The sequence below is a fragment of the Alexandromys fortis genome, unplaced genomic scaffold, assembly GCF_014885135.2.
Source record: "Alexandromys fortis isolate MF-2015 unplaced genomic scaffold, M_Fortis_MF-2015_v1.1 scaffold_436, whole genome shotgun sequence".
In the NCBI taxonomy this organism is placed as follows: domain Eukaryota; kingdom Metazoa; phylum Chordata; class Mammalia; order Rodentia; family Cricetidae; genus Alexandromys; species Alexandromys fortis.
In genome coordinates, this window is record NW_026068334.1 from 120868 (window position 1) to 125867 (window position 5000).

Here is a 5000-nt window from a genome sequence, read left to right on the forward strand (position 1 = left end):
AATCGCATAGAAGACCCGGAATTTAATCCCCAAACCTATGAACACCTCATTTTCGACAAAGGAGCTAAAAGTATACAATGGAAGAAAGAAAGCATCTTCAACAAATGGTGCTGGCACAACTGGATGTCAACCTATAGAAGATTGAAATTAGACCCATATCTATCACCTTGCACAAAACTCAAGTCCAAATGGATCAAAGACCTCAATATTCCACATTTTTTATCCATTCTTCTTCTCAGGGACATATAGTTTGTTTCCAATTTATTGTTATTATAAATATAGTAGCAATAAACATTGTTGAACAAGTGTGTCTGTGGTAGGATAAAGTATTTTTTTGATATATGAAAAAGATTGGTAGAACTGGACCTTGAGGTAGATTGATATTTTTTCTTTCTGACATCAAATCACACTATTTTCTATAATGACTGAATGAGTTTGCAGTTCAAGAAGGAATGTATGAGAAATCCTTTTACTCCACATCCTTGCCAGCATGAGCTGTTAGTTGTTTTGCTGATATTAGCTATCAAATATGTCCCCCCAGAGAACCCTGAAGAAGAGGAGGCAGAAAGAATGTAAGAGTCAGAGGGCATGGTGGATACCAAGAACAAACAAGCTCTAATCCACATGAAAATAACTCATATGAACTAACAGAGACTGCAGTAGCATGCACAGGGTCTGCACTAGGTCCTTTTTCTATGTATTATGGCTTCCAATGTATTGTTTATATGGGATTCCTGAGTGTGCAAATGAGAACATTTCTGATTCTTGTGCTCTTTTCCTTCTGTTGTTTGGCTATGTAAAACTTAGACGTGATAGTTTTTGTTTTATATTATATTTCATTTTGTTATATTTAAATAAATGAATGAATTAAAACCTAAATTTTAGGTTAAATCTTAGCAACTGAACTGTCACGTATACTCTCTCGGAAAGGAAAAATCAGTTTGTTTCTAATAGAGTGACACTGGGTATATCATACATTCTCGGAGAGGTAGGAATATTTGACCAACATATAATGAATTCCATATTTGTTTGGGGTATGACTTTTGTTTCCTTGTGTGTGTGTGTGTTTATGTTATAGCTTTTAATTTTTGAGAAGAAACCTAAAGTTGGTTGGGTAGGCAAAGGAGAGGATCTGGAAGGACTTGGGTGAAGGGAAAGAATATGATAAAGTATATTCAAATTTATTTTTTTAGATGACTGAGCAACTACCTGAATGGACCTAGCCTACTCATAGGAGAACATAAAGTCTAAACTCAGAAAATGAAATCAGAAAGACTCAAGACATGAACATGACTTGATGTGAGGCAACATCTTTGATGATGCCAACTTTGCAAACAAAGTGACGAGATTTAAAAGGAAAAATTTCAATTTCTTCTCCATTTAGACGTTAAATGTGTCTGATTAGAGAAGTCAGCAGTGTCATTCCTAGTCTCGAGGGGCACAGGTGCTGTAGGAAATCTTACAACCAGTGGTGTGTCCTCTTATAGTATATAAACCAATGTAGAGCATGCATCTGCTCTCTTTTCTGGCCCCTCTGTCCGTGCTGCAGGATTCAGTTTCTGATCACCATTCAAGCAGAGGAATCTGATTTGTGAGTCTACCCCTAAATAAATAACCACCTATTTCTCGATTCTGGACTAGTATGGGATTTCTTTTAAGCATCCTTCTTCACACAGGCTTGAGGATGAATGAGCTACTCAGTTAAGGTGATCTGTCATGTAGTGATAAAACAACTCATATGGAATTTGATGCACCACATGCCCTTTGGCTATTTAGAAAGCTGTATCAAGGTAATCTACCCACTGAGCCCACGGCCTGAGATGCAGCTGACACTCATGGCATGAGAGATAGTGTGTTGAAGCTCTATCATCTTTTTTTTTTTTTTTACTATAGTCATTTGCCTAATGTTTCCATATCCACATAATCAAGCCCGAACACTCTTGTGCAAAAATGCAAATAGAAATTGATGTAGGAGGGTCTTCTATCTACCTGTTGCTTTTATTGGTTAATAAATAAAGAAAACTGCTTGGCCTGATAGGTCAGAACATAGGTAATCGGGGAAGACAGAACAGAATTGTGGGAGAAAGAAAGTAGAGTCAGGCAGATGCCATGATTCTCCTGCCTGAGACAGATGGACACTCAGACTCATCTGGGTAAGCCACAATCAAGTGACAATACAGATATTAGAAATGGGTTAAAAGAATATGTAAGAGTTAGCCAGTAAGAGGCTATAAATAATGGGCCAGGCTATGTTTAAATGAATAGTTTCTGTGTTATTATTTCTGGGGCTAAGCTAGCCATGTGGAAGTTAGGCAGGATGAAAAGCAGGCCTGCTCGCCTCGTCACTACAAGAAATAAATTATATTTGAATAAAGTTGTGATCTGTCACTTCTGTATTAAGAACTATGCTCTGTAGTGACATTTCATTTATATCTCAATAAACAAAACTTGCCTGAGGTTCATAAAACAGCCACACTGGCCAGCATTAACAACCAGGCAATCAAGACATAACCCTTATTCTGAGTAGCCACACTAGCTTCTATAGAATCCAGGCAGTGGTGGTGGATACATTTAATCCAGAATGAGAGGATTATAAAACAAGGGGAAACAACTCTCAGTTGCAGTCTCTTTTTGAGATTTCTGGAGGCAGGATTGACAGTTTGGGCTGAGGCACAGGTAAGAGCCAGTAACTGGTTGTTTTAATTTTCTGACCTTCATGTTAAATCCCAATTTCTGTCTCTGAGTTTTTATTAGTCATGCTTCAGTGCTCAGTAATAATGGGAGGGAGTCTGGACAAAGTCTTCTGTATGGGACAGGTGAGAATATAGGACAGTCCAAATAGACCTGAACCCTACTGTTGCTTGCAGATTTGATGAGGGCCTACTTTTCATTGTAAAAAGAAGTTTCTGACTAAGGTTAAGAGTATCACAGATTGTGGGGTGTAATATAAACATTTAAAGGCAGTTTGACAGTGTGAACATATAGTAAAATATACACAGTAAGTTTTTCCCTATGGTCTATGACTTCAGTAGCCTTTGGTTTCTGGCCAGGTTTTCAGTACAAGCAATGAACCTTCTCCTGTGGAGCATGCTTAAATTACACAGAAAATGATTAACTTCTCCAAAAGCAGCCATGCCACTCTTGCACCTTTTGAACGACATCAGATAAAAGGCAGATCTAATCTCTCTTCTACTGTTCAGGACTCATTTGTTATACCAGTTATACTTTTCAAAATGAGATTGGGTTCCTCCTAAAACCTTGGGTCTGTTAATTCTCTAGATCCCCGTTAAGGACAAAGGGAGATGAAGAAGGAAAACAGATGGTGGGTAACCTCTGAGATCATGCTGATTCCCATATGCTTCTCATATCTATACACGATATGAGCAGTGTTTATCCTGCTGCTGTTTATAACACTACTTGCCTGAAGCCAGCCCCAGTAGTTGCAGTTCCTGAGAAGATTAGGTGAGGGAAGGAGTGAGCTAGGCATGATGGTTGGGGGAATCTTGCCACTTGAATAACTAGGACCCAGAGTGTTTATTTATACAGAATTCAATAGCAAGAATAGATTAATATTGTTATAAAATACACATCATATCATTTTTATCATTTTTGCTTTTGGACATGTATTAAATTCCTCTTACATATGATTTAGTCATCACTGATAATCTGTGAAACAACAAAGTTATCTTTAACAACAATTTCCCATCTTTTAATCATCATTGATAAATAGCTATCTTTTTATAAATGTTTTTACTTATCAACTTCATAACATAATTTATTAATATTCTAGAAGCATATGGCAGCTTGTTTTTAGGTCAGTAGCTTTTGTGGCCTCCAGAATGTTACACCAAAGCAGATCAGGCAGATTGTCATGTCCAAAGCAGTGTATTATAACTCTTAATGGTCAGAGTGCCCAAGAAGAAATCTTTAGTCCAAAGATGCTACAGTTTTTATACAAATTCTGGTATACCAACACATTTGATATTTTATAGACTTTTTAAAATATATCTAATCCTGGCATTCTTTTGTTCTTTGGTCATATGACAACACAGTAGTTCGGTATGAGCTAACTTTTCTAAGAAAGAGAGGTCCTGATATCTCATTCTTTTATCATCTTTCTACATCATTCTTTGCTCAATATTAAGTGTAGGACAGAGGTAACTTCAGCTACTCTAGCTTTGTTGCTGTACATGCCAAGTAATTGCCTGAATTTATAGTGTGAGGAGGCTTCTGATCTGTGACCAACTTCTCTAGCCTATAGAATCTTGTTGACCTTTTAAACTTTTAAAATTGGATTATCTAGTTCCTGAGTAAGTACAGGGATAGCTATGTTAAGAATATCTCATAGTTTCATAAAGAGACCTGTGGCTTCTTTATGTGTTACAACCTCCAAGGCATAAGGAAGACCTTCAAGTAGATAAGGATATCTCTCTAAAAGTGGGGTGGCAGAGATAGTACATTCAGGACTTTCTTGGGAATGCTTAGAAGCAGTACTCTTTGTAGAAGGCATATGTGTCATAAGAAAATTTCTATCAATCCAATGTCCCCAGATTGTACAAACATTAAAAGTCCCCCAAGTAAGCAACAGACAGGGATAAAAATAAAAAGTTCCCATCATGTGTCTCAGCTTTACTGGTTCTTTGTCATGCAGTTATGCTGGCTTTATGGCTTTTCCATTCCATCAGATATGGCTGTGTCTATTATGTCGGAGCTTCTGATTTCACCTGTGGAAGATGGATGGATCTTGAAAACAAATATAACAATTTAATGTTGTATGTGATAGATGATGATGATTTGAGGTAGGGCAAAGATGAAAAGATTGACAGGAGAAGTATTTGCCTTTATAATTTACATAATCTAAGAATCAAAGCATCATTATTTGCAGGTGATATGAGAGTATACGTAAGTGACCCCAAGATTCTCTCAGGGAAATCTTTTTTTTTTAACCTTTACAGTCCTTGGATAATTGTCATTTTTTGTTTTATTTTGTTTTTTTTTTT